General features: G+C 42.4%; 1 protein-coding gene and 1 long non-coding RNA gene across 3 annotated transcripts in view; both read right to left on the bottom strand.

Moving 5' to 3' along the window:
- Positions 1-21,176, bottom strand: part of slit3 (slit homolog 3 (Drosophila)) — a 254,024-nt gene that overhangs the window by 177,979 nt on the left and 54,869 nt on the right. The window lies entirely within an intron of this gene.
- On the bottom strand, positions 914-13,073 carry LOC109529084 (uncharacterized). Its single transcript, XR_002170785.1, has 3 exons — positions 13,061-13,073; positions 5,731-5,738; positions 914-1,049 (listed from the first exon to the last, which is right to left on the bottom strand). It is a non-coding gene; the product is annotated as an uncharacterized LOC109529084 (long non-coding RNA).

Raw genomic sequence — 21,176 nt, 5'->3', positions numbered from 1 at the left:
TCCTAAATTAATGAAGAAAATGCATCTTTTCACTGAATATTGGTCTAGGTCAAAGTTTCTCGTAGCCCAAATCTTTAAGTCACTCTCGCCTAAAATGTCGAAAAAAGGACTCTGGTTCTCGGTGGCTCAATTGTGGAACTCCAAGCCTATATTGCAAGATCTCTTTGTAAAATATATGTATCGAACCATTTCTAAAGCCTCATTAAATCTTTCTATTAACCCCACGGTGTGCCACGCATGACCTAGAACGAGAGTTGAGTGACTGACAGATGATGTGCACCATTGATAGATAGTGCTTCAACGACTGCGCACCCAAAGACCAACAGAGAAGCGCTTTTTGCTAATCTGCTGATAAACGGAGATCGTGATGGAGGAGGAGATGAAGGTTGAACAAGGACAGGCCGACATCTGCGCCAAGTCATTCGCAGATGTCGTCAACCAGCTGGGAAATAACACAATCACGATCCAAGCGAACAAAATACTATGATTACAATCATCCAACTAATAGATGTCGGAGTTAAACATGCATTTTGCTTGTGTTGAAATACGGCCCAAGTCTGTTTGAAAAGGGAGTTTTCGTGTGAATGCAACGCATCCGTGATGTGACATGCGTGTACACAAAGCACGGCGTCGAATGACGTGAACCGAAAAGACGACGTCACATGGTGCAGTGTTTACGGAAGTAAATATGGTCCCGGAGAGGCAGGAGGAGGTAGAAATATTTTGAGGACGTGAGGCAAAGCTTCTCCATCTCCTCATTTAACGGAGACGTCTATGAAAGATGACGTCACGTCATTGCCATGCTTAATAAATGAACCATCTCTGTGGCTGAATTACTACTATCACCACAAATGTACCCTTTTTACTTCATTTCAAGTGGGATTAATCCATCTATCCATTTTCAAATCCGATTTATCGTCACAAGGGTCGCAGGTGTGCTGGAACCAATCCCAGCTGTCTTCGGACAGTAGGCGGAGGACACCCTGAACCGGTTGCCAGCCAATCAAAGGGCATACATAGAAGAACAACCTTTTGCGCTCACAATCACACTCAGGAGCACTTCAGAGTGTTCCATTAACCTGCCATGTGTGTATTTGGAATGTGGGAGGAAACCGGAGTGCCTGCATGGGGAGGACATGCAAACTCCACACAGGAAGGCCAGAGCAGGAATTGAACCCTGGACCTCTGCACTGTGAGGCGGACGTGCTAACCAGTTGATCACTGCGCTGAAGTGGGATTAAATTAAAGTCAAATGTGAAGAGAACAAGTGTTACACAAAACAACTGCAGATTGGGCTTTTACAGGTTGAACGTGTGCAGTTGAGCGTTCATACTGCAGACGCATTGCCGACATATACAATTTTAATTAATGTGGAAGAGGCCCATGTTGGGATTTGGAAAAAAAAATCTAAATGTTCACGCTGCATGAAGAGATAAAAGATATGTGACGCATATGGGCAAAAAAAAAACAAAAAAACAATTGAGTTGGATTTTGAACATAGCCTTATGGCTGGTGGGTGTGGAACTCCCCGCGATGACTGAGGGATTCGCTGTAATTAACTACCGCATCCAACTTGCTATTAACCTCCCCATTCCGACACCCCCCTTCTCTCTGTGCCTGTTCTCTCATCACCCTGTCGGCAACACGCGGCCCGCTCTTTCTGCTGCGCATTAGTTCTGCTGGTTTTGAAGCCACCAGCATGCTTGATCACTTCCAGAACCGCGGACCCGGGAGGAAGCGTATTAGGGAGGGAGGGTTGTGGGGGAGTAATAAAGAAATGATATAGGTCTTTTTTTTCCCCCCACAAAAAGGTCAAATTTCATTTTACAAGCCCTTTTGTTTAACTCTGATGCATTACTATTCATGCTTGCTCTTCCACTTGCAGGCTTCTCGTTAATAACTCACACTCCCCTAAAAGCTAGATTTGTAAACACTGATGAACATCTTCAAACATGACTTTACCCTTAAATACATAATACAGTCAGGAGCTTACGGCTAAGCACGCACGGATTCCACGGGTTTTGATGACGCGTTTGGTCCTCGAGTGCCAAAGCTCTTGTGAGCCAAAGCAGACAAGGGTACTGTCATCCTGTCTCTTCCCCTCTTTCTGACTGCCAATCACGAATCTAATTTGACATGAATTGTGTCAATCCAAGAGGAATAGACACCCTCCTAAAAATGTTTATGATTGTCTATCGAAGCCACAGGATCGTGGCAAAAACAGACGTTTGGACTAAATTAGCACCCAGGTACTACAATGTGGTGGCAAAGCACTACTTTTGTCTAAACAAAGCCCCTCACCCATTTCACCATAGTTTGTTAGCCATCAGAAGTTGTCAAAGCACTACTTTTGACCAAATGAAGTTCCTCAACTCACCTAGGAGGTTTTTCAGTGACTAACAGAGAATAGGTTCATGAAATAATCAATGAATAGGTGAATCTTCCAGTCACAACTATGTGGGGGAACACGATGGATTATTGTTGGAATAGAAATTCGAAGTTAAAAAAATAAAATGCAGTTCAGACAGTAGGAGAGTACATTTTTCCCTTGAACGTGCGTACACACAGTAAGTGGTTCCTAATGTTCAGCCATGGTCATTTTTCTCATGCATGTTTCATGGGAGCAATTTTGCCTTTATCATGTAAAAGTATCCATAAAGTCAAGAAAGGCAACTTATAATCACATGACCACATATATAAGGAATGCAGAATGAACTTCCTCCCAAAATGTTGCCATGTGTTTATCTTTAATTTAACATTGCAGATCAAGATTTGTGATGGTTGAATTTCGCCAAGCGTGACACAGGTTCATTTGGACCATAGCGCTTTTTAACGAACGACACAAGGCAGACGGACGCTGGGTTACACTTACAGCTCTATCAGTCAAACATAGGCAGGAAAGGGAAAGCAAGACAGATGGAGATGAAGAGAGACAGACGGTACCCATTCAGCAGGTGGGCCAGCAGAAGAGGCACGAGAGTGATCCGTAAAAACATCTGCTGAAATTTCCACTGACTGCTTTGGAGTGCTAGGGCTTATTAAACACGACCCTTTGTTAAAAGTGAAGTGATATTTTTGATTCAAATGCATTTTCAGGTTTGTTAAATCCACGCCAAAGCAACCTTAAGACTGTTTCTGCCAATCAGAAGTCTGAATAACATCATTCGTGGAAAAGGTAGAAAAAGAACAATGGTATATTAAAGAAAACTCCGGAACATACACGTGGACTGACTTATAAGAAATGTGTTCATAAACCATAACGGGCATGCGGACACAGCAGGTGGCGCTACAACTCCGAATCCTAGTTTAGCCAAACAAAAGACTGAAGAAAGCTATGTGAGGAAAAAAAAACATAACAGTGAATTGAAAAACAGGGAAATGTGTGAACATATCTGAAACTGAAAACAAAAACTATGACAAAATGTGGGACTGACGAGCATTCCAACTCAGGTGATAATTTGTGGGATATATGTTCCACGATAATAAATATTTTATCAAAGTATATCAGCGCATCCCGGTTCTAACTGGTACCTGGTAAATGGTAAAAGCTTGATTTTACAGCGTCAGGAAATGCAACATCAAGGAGTTCAGTGACAGACAGGCAGTCTGTAAGTAGACAAGGCTCTATTTTTGTCTAAATGGCACTTGACAGCTTTTGCATTGGAACTCTTCAATGGTTTTGCCTGTCACTATACATCGCTGGCATAGATAGATGGAAAAAAATCAATTTGTAGTCAATGAAATTGGATCATTGCCGGCTGCACGTTAGTTGGAAATCACTGCTTTGAAAATATTTTGAAATATATACCCGCAAGGACATGACAGGATAGCATCTTGTCATGTATACCGCACTCATTTGTCTTATATTATACTTTAATTCCTTTTCGAAGCACCATCCTCTTTGAAATATGGCTCCATGTATCAGTGCAGATGGTGTTCTTCACCACAATACGCAATAGCGTCTCGATCCTTCTGTGATATATTGCAATGCTCTGTCATTCCGATGCCTTTACGGACCGGTGCTCTTTGCTTTGACAAATCAGCATTTTTTTTTTCCAATCATGGCTTCGTCCCATACGAGCAGCCTGCCCCTCGCCGCTGCTGTCGTGTTTCCATTGAGTCTGCGGTCAACCCGCTGATTGATCAGCGGTTGCCAAGAGGTCGCAGAGTGCGTTTAAGGGCGAGGCTGACGTCTCAGTGTCCGTGAAGGCAAAAAAATGGAACTCGGACGTGACTCTCTTGATGACATCTGGAGCACAGCTGCCCCACGCTACGTGTGTCATCACGAGTCCTTCAACCTACCTTCTTCAGAAACCCTTGTCATCTCCCCCCCTCCCCCCAAAAAACTATGACAGAGATAACATAGATCTACTCTTCTCACATGCTTTAAACACAACAAAATTAAAACCTTTTTTTTCCAAGCAAGACCTGGCAACAGCTCGAATAAAAGAACAAAATATTCTTTAAATGTTGCCAGTATCTTAAGAATTACATAATTTGTGACACCTCAAAGGCTTCACAAAGCAAAAATATCATCTTGTTTCTAATTCAATTTTTAAGTAAAGGAATGCAGCTGAGATCTTGAGGCCTCAAAATTTCCTTAAATGTGGACCAAATTATAAGGATAATTACACTTAGTTAATGAATATTATTCATTAATTATTTTTCAAGGAATTCGATGCAATTAAGTTGACAAACACCATCGGCGCTACAGCTGGCTAGCGTTAGCTATCGGAATGCTAACATGTAACGCAAGACACCATAAACCTTGCAACAGAAATTAGCATAGAAATTACGATAATTACACACTTTCAAACAACTGCTACTGTAGAGCACATGGGGCAGCAATACATACAAACAAAGTAGAGACAACAAAAGAGGATTTAACATTGTATATTCCAACAAAATAGGCTAAAATCAAATCATTGTCTCTGACAAACATCAGCTAGCTTAATGCTAAAATATAATGCGAAACACCATAGACCTGGTGACAATTACCAAAAATGTTGCGCTCGTTGCAGACACTGAAACCAAACCGCTATTTAAACACACTCCGGGCAACAAAACATGCAAACACAGCAATCAAAAGAAATAATTCTTGCCAATAGGTGACTCTAAATAGCCAAGTCAAGAGTTAGTGATTACATTAAGTAAGTTTTTCATGAAGAAATCCTCCCCTCCTCCTCCAACAGCAATAACCTGTCCACACATGCCTTCAGATGTAATAAGTCAATCATTAGGGAGGAGAGAAACACATTCAGAAGGTGCTCCATCGGTACTCAATCGCATCTGCTGCTAATCGGACTCCCGAGATGAGGCCGGGAGGCGTTTGGTTAAGAATAAAACGTCCGACAGCGAACAAGAGTGGACGTATCATACAGTGAAAGGGAGGGTAACAGTGTGTGTGTGTGTGTGTGTGTGTGTGTGTGTGTGTGTGTGTGTGTGTTTTCCATTTCGAGATGATTAACACTGCCCCCGCTATGTGTGTGTTAATAGAGAGCTACTATGGATGGATATTTTTAGTCAAACATTAGTGAAACGACACTAATGACAGAGTTTCGCTTCAAGAGGGGGGGAAAAAAAAATCATCAGACATGCATGGCTGCAGGGCACGCACACGCACACACACACACACACACACACACACACACACACACACACACACACACACACACACACACACACGCACACACTAACAAAATGGCATAGTAATGACTTGTAATGTCAGACATTTGCAGCTCCAGACAGGACGCATGTAAAGATAAAAAAGCTTAGGCAACTGGCGTCAAGTAGAGGACAGTCATTTCTTATTTTAATATTTTTACGTACAAAAATATGTCATGGTGATGTATTAGGGTATTTTTGCACCCAGCATTTCGTCACAGATAAACTCCATCCACTTTTCTTATTTGGAGAATATTCGCCTCCAGTTTGCGTGGACAATAAATCTGCTTTAGAAATGTCTCCATCAATCAAGGACAAAACACATCTTTGTCCAAAAGGCTCTCTCGTTCTTCAGGTGGGAAGGTCAGACCAGAGGTGAATCAAGTCACTCATCTTCATTTGTATTCTGTTTGCTGCTAGGCCAGGTGGACAAGGAGGAATTTTGGAAGTGTGTTGCGCAGCGGGTGTGGGCTGGTGGTGATGGGGGGCTGTTCACAAAATGGCCACAAGAATCCACAGTCTGTCACATGCTGGATTGAATTTGAGCCAGGTGAATGAATTATCGTTAATTTAAATGTCAGTATGTGAGTACTGACATTTGTGAGTATACTGGCATTTAGTATTTGAGTACAATAGTCCCTGGTTTATATAAAGATGAACATCTGCAAAGTAGCTATGTTAATGTTATTTTTACACATTTCAGAGATGTACGCATAATTACACAAAATATGCATGTGAGGTGCAGGTTTTTGTGGATTTTTTGCACACTTGGGGTATCCATCCTCACGTTTTACACAGTCATGTGAACCTCATCTTCTTCACATTCTGACATTAGCAAATTTACAATGTTTTTTTAAAACCTATTCAGCATTACTTGCTGAAAAACAATATGGGAAGTGAGTTGAGGAGATTCATTGGCATAGGCAATTCTAGCCTTTCATGGAAAGTGATGACTGCCCCCTGCAGGTCAGAGTTGGGATTTCTGCACTTTAAAAAAATGACAAAAACGAAGTTTGCCCAGTGTAGTTCTCAGAGGCTCAATTTTTATTACCTGCCACGGTGATAGCAGATGGAAATTAGCTACAAAGCTATAATCGGGCGCCGACCATCTTTGCTCTTGACTTGAACATTTTTTTGTACACAGTCCATGACAAATGAACGAAGCAAGGCGAGACAAGTCAGTAGAAAGAAAATCCACTCCCATCACAACCCCCATTTTTACCCCTCATGGATCAAAGTGAATGCAGCTGGTAGTGATCCTAACCTTCCATGTGGCGGGACACGACCCTCTGACACACACACACACACACACACACACACACACACACACACACACACACACACACACACACACACACTATACATTTTCTTATAAAGTGCAGTTCGGAGGGTGTAAAAAATATGGATAGAGTTTGTCTGCGTGTGTGTGTGTGTGTGTGTGTGTGTGTGTGTGTTTGTCTCACTGAATGAACCCTGCGGTACCTTTTCACCTTGAGGTCACAGTTCAACAGAACAATCAAAGCCAGCTCCCATCTGCTCCCCGCCTTGATACGTCCCGTTTGTGCGCGTGTAGGTGTGTGTATTTTCTGCCTACAGCTATCCATCTCTCAGTGTCCAGCACTCCGTGCGTGTGCTGGCACGTATGTGACTGTTTAAATGTGTGTGTGTGTGTGTGTGTGTGTGTGTGTGTGTGTGTGTGTGTGTGTGTGTGTGTGTGTGTTAGTTCCCCCCTCTGGCAATAGTTGCCCCGCTGGTCGGCAGGAATCCCTCATCAAAGAGGTGAGAATGTTGGAGGTGACTGAATCGTCAAAACCGCCAGCCGGCTTCTGAAGCAACACTAAAAATGTTTGGCTTCCGAAACGCACGCACACATACGCTCATACGAACCCACACACACACACACACACACACACACACACACACACACACACACACACACACACACACACACACACACAAACAGAAGCAGCACGCAATGGTAGTGTTTGCTTTCCTTTTCCAAATGTCCTCCTGTTTTTCTATGACTTCAAAAAGAAAGACCACACAAGGGAGTTGGAAATGCATAAAGGCTAAAAAGACTGTCACCAACAAGACTACTGTACGCAAAAGGCTGTTTCAAAATTACGGCACAATGCAATATGTCAAACCACTGACCAATTATTTGATTTCACAGCAATTGTGAAATAAACAAACGAAATTCTAAATATGAGCAGCAAACACAAATGAAGCAGCACTTTAGCACACACGAACTATTCATTAAAAAAAGTCATTTCAAGCTTTTTATCAGCACGACCGGTTGAAGTTTACTGTCACACGAAATAAAAGAGAATTAACAACTACACAACTTTGCCTCAGGAATATCCAGCTCAATGCTAACACAAAATGCAAATCACTCTAGACAACCTTATTGAATAGCAATATTGGTGTGATTATAACCGCGGAAGGAACAGACATTTTGAACACAAACTTAAAAGCAACACATGCAGACAGACTGGAACAATACTCACAGGCATGGATTCTTTAATCGTTGCTAAAAATGACTAATTTTACAACAGCTTCCTGAATCACTTAGTTGTGGCACTCTTGAGTTGTTTCAGACTGCCCTCGGGTGTACTTCCTTGACTACTTTTCTATGACAAAGTGCTTTGGCGCCATTTTAGGGAATTTCAGAAAGAGCCTTAAAAATTCGCTTTTCCCCGCACGTAGCTGAAAATAGGGTGTCTTACACGGTTTAGCCAACATTTGTGTTGCGATTTTAAACATATGTTTTCATTCGGCTGAGACATTTATGTATTTATTCAAATATGAAGGAGGGTTGGAAGAAAGGGCATTGCTTCAGTCTGTCTTCATCGCAACCCGAGGGGTATGTATGGCTGTCAACGAGAGAGTGTGTCACATTTGTAGGGAAGCGCAAAAAAGGTGACCGCACACGAGCAAGGCGAGGATTTGGATGCCTCAAGGACACGGTGGATCGAAAGTAAAGTAAAACCATACGCAGGAGCGGAAAAGAGGTATTCAAAAGAAAAGCGACTGTTTTGTAGGAATTTGGCAGAGAATAGCAAACAAGATTTTCTTGCATTTGTTGCATGTCTTGATTGTTGTCTTTGGCCATCGTTCGACCGATTTTTTTGCTTGGAGTGCCATATGGCACCAGTGCATTCAACTCACTTCACAACAAGCCACAGTTTGGCAACTAGTGAACAATTCTTTAAAAAAATCGGCTTCAGGAAGTTTCTTACCACTCCCGTTTAACGTTGACTGTCGAACTAAGTGTATCACGTTGTGTCTTTAAAACATTCACATAGCTTAGCCAAGCTAGCCTAATGATAATGCTAACACAATTGGAAATACCATAGAGTGCTAACTTAGAGCATGGAAGTGTTATAACCATTGAGGCAAAAGATATTAATACAGAGCAACACCTGTAGATAGGCCAAGCAATAATGCCTATCGACATAGATTCTTTATCCTCTGAGAAAAAAAATGACCAAAAGAGCAGTGGCCATTGAAAGTGTGACAAAAACGGTTTAATTTTTTCCATTGTATTTAATTATGTTAATATTGTGAAGCACAATTTGTCCTCATTAAAAAAAAATATATATGTTTTCGTTTGAGAAATCTACAACAGATTGATGGTGATTCCGTTCATTTCAATGGGGAAACGTGATTGGTTTTATACTACCAACATTTTATATACTGAACTTAAACATAGCCTGTACCGTTAGTTATTTCTTCAGTTAGAATTTTTTTTTTCACCCTATGGAAAATTGATTGTAAATCCAAAGGGTCTGACAGGCCTCCCAGAACTTCCTGCGTTCCATTTCACTGTAATTCAATGAAGTACAGCATAGAATATACCGTGTGTGCACGTGTGTGTACCGACATGTCTAAGTTCTATCTTACACTGTAACAGACAACAAATCAGCCAGCGGCTGAGTGGATATGCTTCATATGTGCTTTCTATATTGCAGCAGTGGGAGCGTGTGTGTGTGGGTGTGTGTGTGTGTGTGTGTGTGTGTGTGTGTGTGTGTGTGTGTGTGTGTGTGTGTGTGTGTAAGTATCAGAGTGTGAACAAGCAGCAGCTGGTAAAATGTGAGGAGCTGTTTGGAAGGAAAAAAAAAAGGAACAGCACTAGGGTGCGAAGCTTTTGAATGAATAGGAAAGAGGGTAAGACCACTGAATATGAGGGAATAAAAATAAGGCGGAATTTCAGGTACATGTCAGGTCACCCAAACACAGACGCCTCTCATCTATCTATCCATCACGCTAGCTAGCTTCGCTAATTTCCTCACCTATAAATTGCTTTGCTGGAGAAGCCAGATCAGACAGACGTAAGTAAAATAAAATCATGAACTTCATTAGAGGAATATATTTTAAAGCTGCTCATGGTGTGCAATTAGTGCAGAATGCGCAATATACTGTACCTGCGGCATTTTTAAACATTCTTTATGTTCATAATTGAGACATGTTTTAGCAGTATTTGTTGATATTTTACAATGCCCATATTGCAGTAGGCTGCATAAATACTAATAACATAATGGAGTGCACGACTTTCCTTTATTTGTTATTTGCACATGTCTGGTGTGCAGAGGAGAGTAATTAAGAACCCTGAAGCTATTAAAACCTGTTGGCCAAAGTTCTACTTGTTTGATTAAAAATACTTGATTTTATAAAAGGAAAAATGGTCTCTAATTTGTCTCTGTCACCGCTGGTACTTTATTAGCTGAACACACTGGATGGATGCTATTAGCAGGCGGAAATTGGGCCCCGTGTAATTCCTAGTGTGACACGGCCTCAAACATTTCGGGAGATAATTTTTTTTTCAAGATCACGTTGTGTAACCCAAAATGCCACATGGCGTTGCTTATTTTTGCAGAAGAAAAAAAGTTTGATTATGAAATGTCATCATCACAAATTTTATCAAATTAAAAACGAACTCAAAAATAGGATTTGCAAACAAATGCATCTTTTGTTCTCAAAAAAAAATCATTGTAGGTATGTACTCTTATACAACAGAAGTTTCATCAAATGATTTAATGGAACTCTAAACTACGGCTCGGTAACCCCAGTTTGAAAAATGCTGTCGTACTTTAGTCAATCACCGATTTTTTTATCTCTTGTAAGCCGCGGGACAAATGAGCAGTTCTTGTATTAAACTCCCTGCAAGTGTGAGCATTAAAAGTACAATGTTAAAGCTTTTGATTGACAAAACCAGAAATGGTTTGTAATAAAAAGTAAAAGTGGTGGGAACGGAAGCATACAAAGTAGTAACGGGAGGAATGACAAGAAGGGCCAAAAAGGAGAAAAAGCAACAGGAATGATGTGAAGTGCTCCTGCTGGAGAACGTCTGTGCTGGCCATTACGGAAGCATGTGTGTGTGTGTGTGAGTATGCGCGCGCACGTCATGGGGGAACAGTGGAATTTGAAGAATCCCTCTCCCCCAAAGTGTCACTTTTATCAAGCAAACTCATCTCCACCTCCGTCTCTCTCTGCTTTCTGTCTTCTTGCTCCTCGTTTCCTCAGGGCTGACATATTAGTACAACACAGGGGTCCCGGGTCAAACTCTTTATCTTTGTATGAACAGGGCAAAAAAAAAAAAAAAAAAAAAAGGGGCAGGGGGACATAAAAGACAAGGGAATGATGAGCAGAGAATAAACAGTCTGATGCTGCCTGTCAAACTAGTTCTAAAATGTACAATGCCAGTAATAAATTAGATTTTCCAAGTATGGACATTTACAAGCCAAACAACAACAAAAAAGATCTTAAGTCAGTTAAAGAGCAAAGAAGAACATATAAACGGGACGATTTATTAGAAAATGTCAGTAAATCTAATCAGATATGACGGCTATCAGAGACTGCAGCAAAGTTGTTATTGTACTGCAGTGGAATCTTTGAAGCTGAACACTCATGTCAGAGATGTTTATAGTGACAATGATCTACACAGGCAACAAGAACATTGGTTAGATTAAATTTAAAAAAAAAAAAAACAACAGTTGACAGCGATTTCTTTGGCCGACAAAATGTGTGGACCTTCCTTCCCCTTGTAAAAGAGTGTTGACCACTCAGTTAGCCCGCTAATGCTCCTCTCTGTCTATCGCCAGTGCAACAACGGACTCATTAGTCATCCACTGATAGGTGGCAGGAGTCTGCCGCGGCCAACATCAACAACGTCTCGCCGGGCCGTAAGGAGGAAAAGTGAAATCTCCACCGAGAGAAAGACAGGAAAGAAAGTGAGTGAGCAGGAAGGAAGCCCTGGGGGGTGGACAAATACTTGAGAGGGAAAGGAGATGGAGATCAGAAAAGGATGGAGCATGGTGACAAAAAGGAGGAAGAAATAAAATTGCAGAACTCTGCCAAGTCTTCAATATATGAGAGATAACCTTCATGTATATATCTCAGCCGAGTTGCTGCTAGCTTGACTAGCTAGCTAGTTAGTTCATCCTTATAATAATTAATTAATATAATAATGAATGATATGAATTAATGAGAAGAGGCAACACTATCTTTATATATATATATATATCTATGCTGGTGTTCACATTTTCAAAGAATGACTTTTACAACATTCCTAGAAACTTATGTCCCAGCTATTTCTAGAACAGTCCCGCGGACTTCATATGTGGTCCATCTACTGTAGCTATTCTAGTCAACTTGCTACTATCTTGGTCAGCCAATGAAGTTTGACTCATCAAATCCACATTTTAGCCAGCTATCTTACTATATAACTCCCATATTGAATATGATTTGAAATATTTACTGTATATTTTTAACCTTCTTAATGCCCTGATAGTGGGGAATGCCCACCAGGAAAACCCTATGCCAAAAACAAAACAAAAAAAAAATGTTCCTTCTTGCAGAGGACAAAAATGCGATGGAGGGACGTAAAAGGAAGTGGCTAATAAAGAGGAGAGAACTTAATCTTTGTTGGAGTCTAAATCCTGGCGCTGAGTGACATTTCCTCCGTCTGAATGGCCTGGTCTGTCCGTCCCAGTTAACGTGTGTCTCCACGAGTCATTTAAAGAGGCTTTTGTGAGCTCAAGACGTCTTTCAGGCCAGTGGATTGAGTCCACTTGTGCGGCACAATGATGCTACAAGTGCCTCGGCTCAAAACATTCTGATGGACTGGTCACGGGATAGACGGGCTCATTCGACATTCATTGACAAACTCCTTTCCCACATATTCTTCCGTGTCAAGTTTCTACAACCTTAGAAATTAACGTCCAGAATTTTCATGAGCATTATGACAATGTAAAATATTCAATGCAAACTGGCTACCACTTGGGTCTTAAGTGCTGGTGGTAATAGTCGTAGTTGCAAACATGTCCCCCAGGTAGAGAGGCCTTTTAAAAAGAGCCAAATACTTGACACGATGCTTTGGCCCCATTGGAGCTTTAACTGCCCAATCAACCAATCATAAATTAGCCTCGGCAGGCTGTTATTAAAAGTCCCAGACATCCGCCCAGCGACGGAATCTCACTCGCTTGGAGGGACCGCCCGGGGTCATCTCCACTGGTCAGTGTGCGTGCGTGTGCTTGTGTCACATTTCTCATTACCTGAGACGATGATTTCTTGTTGGTTTAATTACAAGCTCCTGGGTTCCGATCAATTAAGACCCTCAGCTTCTCAGAGTTAGGGTGTGTGTGTGTGTGTGTGTGTGTGTGTCTATACCGCGAAGTGAAGTAGACACAAATGAGAATTTTTACACATCATCTCAACACACTCACGCATGCACGCAGTTAAAGGCTCATTTTTAAATAGGCAAAATGTAGCTTCTTTGTGCTAGGATGGAAGGGCTTCAACATGCATGACAACTACGTACAGTGTAAACCCCAAACCAAGCACTGAATTAGACCTCTGTGGATAAGAAAGTCAGTTAGCCAGAGTCAGATCATGCTCGTGTGTGAGCCTCGTGCCCGCCTGCCAGTCTGAGTATTAGAACGAAAGCGGAGTTCATTAGTTCACACAGTCAGACTGCATAAATGGGTCGGGACGCCGGCTTGGAGGGGGTCCAACCTGTTTTGGTGAAGTCAACGATAAATCACACAATGACTGCAGTCCACACCGTGATTGTCCAGATGGGGGGTAGCAGGCAATGGAGAGAGATTTAAGTGATTTTCAAAAATTATTATGAATCTGTTCATGATGGATGACGTAAACATGATAAATTGCAGCAATACAAAGTGAGATTCTGTCTGTGGAGGAAATAACATCAGCCAATCAGATTGCTCTGATCTCTCATCCTGTTTACAATCATTCCATTTTGGGGGGGAATATTTGCACAATATCGTCAGGACCCTTCTGAATAGATTGTCACTACTGACAAGCGTGTGGGTGTGCGTTCACAATCCACACATTCCCACATTTCCTCTCGCCTGCATCCTCCTGACAGATTTATAGTCCAAAGTCTCAAACAAATAGGCGGCAGCAGACAGCAAAATGCATCAGGTTCCTGCAAACACGGCAGAGCAAACAACCCGGCGCTCGCTCATGCGGAGCGGTATGTGTGAGGGGCCACGGATGATGCGCTCACACCTCCGCGCCACTCTCTGACACCTCGCAGGTACGCCGAGGACAGTTGGCTTCAAAGCAGGAGTCAAAACATTGCGCGCTTCCATGCTGCCTTTCTTGAGCAAGGGACCATATTTGCTAACTTACAAATAGACATTTACGGATGAATGTGTTGGCTATTGAATACAAATTTCCCACTGCAATTAATATACATTGAAATAAAATGCTCCCTTAACTTAGTTTTATGAAATGAGATGCCCCTCGATGGATTTTTTTTTTTTTTTTGCTTTGGAAACAAAATAGCTCATATTTGAACCAAAAGGTCTGAGCCGATTTAACAAAGTCTCTTTCTTTTTACACACCACCTCATTGTCTCGGTCTGCCCCCCCCCTGCAAGACTAAGAATGTCGTGTGTGTGACCCAGTGACCTCAGGTCCTCCGCAGGTGTGCACCCCTACAGAACAGCCGGCAGGAATGTTTTATGCGCACACACCCACACGGAGGGACACGCATGACTGGGCCCCAACTACCTGTTTCTGTCTCCCTCTTTGTCTTCTACCTGCCTGGCGTATAAAGTACACTCTGTGAGTGACTTTCAGTTTATTCTGAAGTGTACATCATCCCTGGTTACAATGTTCTTCTGGCCTTTATTTACATGAAAACAGCACGTGGGATGTGAAAAAAAATGGATCACAGCGGTATCACAACACAGCAAGTTGCAATATATTTGAAGAAAATCATCTAGGATCCAATACAGCAGCCGTTTCTTACCAATGTGCACTTTAGGCAATGTGACTTAAGTATGGTATCCTTTTTCACCTAACTGATCCGAAAAATGTTTAATTACTACAAATAATGTATCTTTGTACACCTATCTACACCGGTGACGTCTAGTGACAGGCCAAATAATAAAATATTCTTCCAATTGACCTCAATACTCACATGACATTTAAACAGCAGGAGAAGAATACTGGTAGTCACAAAAACTCTTTGAATATCAGACCGCTATCAATATTTGGCACTTGCATTATTTAAGCGGCACAGCCAACTCCGGGCCTGAGCAATGATAGGCCATAGTCGTTTTTCTTGCAGGTCCCTGCGAACAAAACCTTTCCAGTTTTTACTTAGGTAAACTTTGTCTTATTGTCTTTCCATTTGCTCTCTGCTCCCCTGTAAGTGTGTAGTTTGCTGCCCCCCCCCACCTCCATCCATCCATCCATCCAGCGCTCCATGCAGTGAGAAAGTCATTAGTGATAGTAGTTTGTCCAGGGATTAGGGAGCTAAGCTGGTAAATACAGCGAGGCTTTCAACCGGCAGTCAAAGAGGAGAAGAAAGAAAGTGAATGCCACAAAGGCAGATGGTAAAAAGAAAGTGAGATGGGGATCCGGTCAGTTTAAAGGGGGAAAGAAGAAGAATGCGGCCTCCCTGGCTGCTCATGAAAAGTTGAAGCAAGTCAAACAGAGCTGGTGGCAGCTTGTGCTCTTTCGGCGGGAAACCAAACACAGGAAAATAATAAACGAGATGACTTTTCCCACTTGCGTTGCTGGCGGACTACAGAAGAGCTAACAAAGCGCAGTCAGTCATTGTGAGGCAGCAGGAAACACACACGCGCACACACGCGCACACACGCGCGCGCGCGCACACACACACACACACACACACACACACACACACACACACACACACACACACACACACACACACACACACACACACACACACACAATGTGTTTTTTAAGTCTCCTGAAGTGTCGCCTGTCTTAAGGTGGCAAGCAGTCCTGTCCGTTTCGTGACTTTGAATACCAAAGGCCGAGCGAGGCGGCTGCGATAAGGTGAGCGGCTTCGATTTAAGGAAAGAGAGCCCAGAGTGTGGGGAAAAAAAAGTAAATTCCCAGAGAGACACTAAAAGCATTTTTACTCGTGGAGGCAGCACCCCATACACTACATGCGATGCACTTTCAGCCATCTAAAGAGCCAAATCGTCAACAAACACAGAAATACAAAACGGGAACAGTCACAAGGTGCTTTTGTAGTCCACAACTCACATCTAGTTGCTCACATAAAGAACAGTCGAACCTGATTCTTGATGTCATTCTCTAAATATGGGATCAGAAATAGTCCGATCAATGTGAAGAATGGGTGGAGGTTTTTACCCAAAGGAGACATTGGCAGAAAACATCTACCAATCGGAATTTCACAAAAAACACTCAAACCTTTTAAATGTCTTCAATGAACCGTTCTACATGATGGCGAGTAAAATCTTAGTTTCGCAGAAGAACGAGGAGAAGGAGGAGGAGTGGATGAAAGAGGGTGTGAAGTCTAGAAAGTGGCCTGAAAAGACATTTGTGTACACAGACAAGCGGGGCCCCGCAGCCGAAACCAAATGAACTTTGACGGGCCGAAAGCTTTTAAACAAACTGACGTGTGACGTGTCAAACTTGTGCTCAGAACCCAAATCCCCAAATAAAGATTTATGAGCTGCGTTTTTTCCTCCCTCTCATTAGATGACGTCCAAAGCAGCTAACTTTCATTACCGTGATGCATTCACTTGAAAGCGCGGCGGCACAATTGGCCTGATGGCGCGCTATTACGTTTGATGTCTGGCCGCTGACCCGAGCCGAGGTGGGCCGAACGGGGCCCAGCCGGCCATTACAATAAGTGGAGTCAAAGGCATGGCGTTAAACGGAGGGACTGTGCCATTAGCCACTGCGGCGGGAATGTTAATGGTCAGTTGGAGAAGGGAAAGACTTTGGTGGTTACGTCCATTACGTGATTGAAGGCACACTTGTTTTTGCACACATAATTGCAAAATTCGTTAAGGGAAGACGAAGAGGAGAGCGGGTTTTCAGAGAAATGGCTTATTTTGTGTTTGAGGCCAGAAAAAGTTCCCCTCGCTGTGTTTTATTCATCCATCTTTTTTCTTTTTGGAATAGCATTTTGTGTGTTTCTCACTGGGAGCAGAGCCTATTCCAAACTGATGTTGGATGAGAGGCGGGGTGCACCCTGGACTAGTACCGAGTCTTTTCCGAATTTGGGAGGAAGCCTGGGGAGAATACCAGGTTTAACGACTTTTTTTTGTAGACGTTAAGGTAGTGACAGATGAGTAGAGGTGGGATATTCGTCCATATTTTTTTCAGTTGTGCTTTCACCTCTAAACACAAGCGAGCTCACTCACTTTCTCCGTCATCATTGGTTGCAATGGTAATCGTCATTGCATCTGCCATGGGGGCGTGTACAAGTTTTGGTGCAATTGTGCTTTTGACACTGAAATACTCTGGACTTAAGTATATGGACATGAGAACGTGAGTGTGTGACACACTAGAATCCTTCAGGGTCCAAGTTGCTACTCTCATGCATGTGCGTGTGTGTTAAGTGTCTTCAAGTTCAGTGTAGCAGACAGTCCAAAAAGAAGAGGAAGCTGTGGGCGATTGGATCCTTGCTGTAATCTCAAGGCGGTTTGGTTTTGTGAGTGTGTGTCTTGTTCTGATCATAGGTTAGCGAGGGGGCAAGCTTACGACCGAGTAGCTCTTCTTTGTGTGTGTGTGCGCGTACATTTCCATCACTCTCAGATCACATGAGCGTGGGTGGTTGAGAAATGTGACATAAAGCCAGCAGAACACGCCAAAACATACGCACTGCATATGAGTGCGTGTCTGCGTGCGCGTATATCTCGACGGCCTATTTACAGCTGAAGGAAAACTATGATTAAAGAGAGCAAAAGAGCTGTGACCCAAAGGCGAGCCTGCCGCAAAACACATGCACGCGCGCGCGCGCACACACATACAAATGCACACAAGCTGTGCCATTACTTTTGTTATGTCCTCGTCTCATTCCAAGTAGTCAACAACAATACCTCACACACACCACGCACTCGTCGATATGCATTTGAGCAAAGCCATAAAATACTACTCGAGTGTAACATTGTCGCCACAAGAGAGTCCATTAGTGGAAAAGAGACTCAAATTGACGGCGTCGCCACCACAGGGTCTTTTAAATTGAAACCCAGACCCCCCGGCATCAGCCACAACACACAAACTTTTATGGTTATACTACAAAAAAGGACTGTGACAAAAAAGGGTCAACTCGCCGACTTGTTGTCCGGCTCCTTTTTTTGATACAATCTGGCACCGGATGAGACTTTTAAGTGTGTCCACATTGTCTTACTAACCGTCGTTAAAAAGGCTCCAGCTTCATGTGTTACCCATTAGACATTTTTATTTGTTTCATATTGCAAAACACACCGGTGGCAATTGGGCTAACGAAACAAAACAAAACAAAACACTGAGGTAAATGTGGTCACAATGGAAGTGAGGCAGCGAAGAGGGCATAACTTTTCATAGGAAAATACGCTCTTACATAATACATTTGCTTTTAATCCGTTTTTGTTTTTTTTTGTTTTTTACCTCAGAGTCTCTGACCGTGAAGCGCAATGTGCCGATAAATGATGCAGTGTCGTCGTGTTGTTTGATTGTTGCCAAGCAACGTGTCAACAAGGCTCCTACGCACTTAAAAATCTGCTTCATTCTCATGTTTCAGCCACCGTACATTTGATTCCTGCAGTTTTGTCTTGAAGTGATTGAGGACAAATGGAGTGCCCGACCTGGCTACAACCACTTGTCAATTCCCTCCAGACTAGTTTAAATTTGGGGTGCACACATGCCTACAATTAAACTTAATTTGAGACGGTAGCAACATGTCTTCTACAAAGTTTCTCGAACTTGATCCTTATTCAAACACAAAACCTTTCTCAACTTCTAACAAACCGTAGGCTGAACCCCAAAGCGGAGGACAAGAGTTACTAGCAGAAGAGCTAAGCTAGCAGTTAGCCTAGCTTCATGTGTAGGCTTCTCTCACATTTTGATAATATTACACATCCTATACCTGCATACGCCTACATTCACGCAGACTTTCAATGTTAAACTTGTCAGGGCAGCATTCATCTTCGGTAAAAAGATTGAAGATGCAAAATTGGAATTCGGATCAAGCAAAAGTGCATCTACTTAGGCTGACATTGTTTTAGGGCGTCTGATTACTTCATTTTTAATCAAGTTCAACTCGCGAAGAGAAAGTCTGACTTGAAGCAATGCACTGAGCTGGAGCTTAGAAAGTTCAGACTCCTCAGTCACGAGGGGCCAGTTTTGTGTGGGACTTTTAATTTCCGCTAATTTTATGAAGCTTTAATTTGGTTGACAAGTTGACATTATGTATGGTGTCAAGAATTCTGAATTCAATCCATCCTGAAAGAAAATATAGCGAAAGTGAAGCACTGTTAACATTTCCCAGATACACTGTACACACTGCAGAACTGCTTTTTATTTTATTTATTTATTTATTTATTTATTAAAAAATGCACCAGAAACCCCACGAGAGTGCTGTCTTGCTCCATAATTGCCTGTTTTTCTATATTGAAAAGAAAACACACTTCATATGGTGAAACACTTCAAATCCTATCTTGACCCCGATTAGCCGTCAAGCATGCATCTGCTTTGGTGCTCAATACGCCGCGTGCATCACGGCTAATGGTGGCCGAGATGATCTTAGCAGACAGGTCGTGTTGAGAGGTTTCCCGCCGGGCTGTTAATGCACGGGTCAACCACTGTGAAAAGTGCTTACTTGCTACAAAGTGCCGTTCAGGACTTGACGGTATGACAAGTTGATCTCTGGTGGGAGAGGAAACCAACAGGAAGGGAAGTCTCCAACAATGTCCATATGCAGCACACGAAGCCAGATAGGTCAGCTGGTGACTGACAGGAGCACAAATGATGATATTTGTGTGTCGTGATTTTTGTTGAGTGCAGTGGGGACGATCCACAGGCAAGAAAGACTCGAGGCGGGTAGTGAGGGGGAAAATCTAGACTAAAAACATTTTTAATATACTTTTATACGTTTTTCTTTTGTTTTGACTTTTGCTTTTCAAATTCAGTTCGTTTTAGTCTTTAGAGCAGGGGTCCCCAACCGCCGGGCCATTTGGTGCCGGGCCCCACAGAAAGAATAAAACACTTACATTCCTTCCATTTTATCCATTTTGGACTCTGAAAGATGTTTTATTTTGAAAAATTACCGGATTCTCTGTTATATCAGTCGACAGTATGTCACTCTTGACGGAGGTGAATGCGCGCTTCTTGGTCACGTGATTACCGCATAAAAACAAACGTCTTTGAAAATTTTTTTTAGCAAGGGGAAAAGGCCCAACCAGGAGACAGAAGAGGAGCCTACGACTTTCAAGAAAGAGAAGCTACATATTTAATAGACAGTATCAGAGTCCTATTTCAAATACGGCTTTATCTCAACGGGAGATTCACACGCACCAAGCCTACTCTGCATAATAAGCGGATGGTGAGTCGTATTTTCATGCACTTTTTATTTGCGGCGTATCTTATTTTGAAGGCACGTTTAAACGTTACCATTGCGACCAGAGAACGTTGCGGCCAGATAAGATGTTCCTCGTGTCATGATTTGTGTATATTATTATGTTTCGAAAATACCACACTTTTCATGCAGGTCATATTATACTATGTTATATTGTTGTATCTATCCGGCCTTAAAGGCCGGTCCCTGAAAATATTGTATGACATGAAACCGGTCCGTGGGGCGAAAAAGGTTGGGGACCTCTGCTTTAGAGCATGTTTGTTGGGTTCCAAAGTTTATTTTTTCAAAGATGCTTCATCCATACATCCACTCCCGCTTATCCGGGGTTGGGTCGCGGGGGCAACGGCTTTACCAGGGAAGCCCAGACTAGTTCAGATCTTCACATGTGCAGAGAAGGAGTACGGGCGGTGGAGCACTCACAACCATGGTGATTCATTAAGCTTTATGATGTTAAATGAACAAAAAGAATTGCTTTGAATTGAACAAAACATTTGGAATCAGTGTTTATGCAATGATTAAAGTACACCCATGTGTATCAAAGCCTCTTGTGTCTACCTGTTGCCTGTTTTGACCAGAATTTAGTAGGATTTTGTGCAAGTGGAATATATTCAGTAGCAAACTGACATTTTTTTTTC

Source organism: Hippocampus comes, unplaced genomic scaffold, assembly GCF_001891065.2.
Source record: "Hippocampus comes isolate QL1 unplaced genomic scaffold, H_comes_QL1_v1.1 scaffold203, whole genome shotgun sequence".
Taxonomy (NCBI): Eukaryota; Metazoa; Chordata; class Actinopteri; order Syngnathiformes; family Syngnathidae; genus Hippocampus; species Hippocampus comes.
This window is presented reverse-complemented; position numbering and strand designations above follow the sequence as displayed.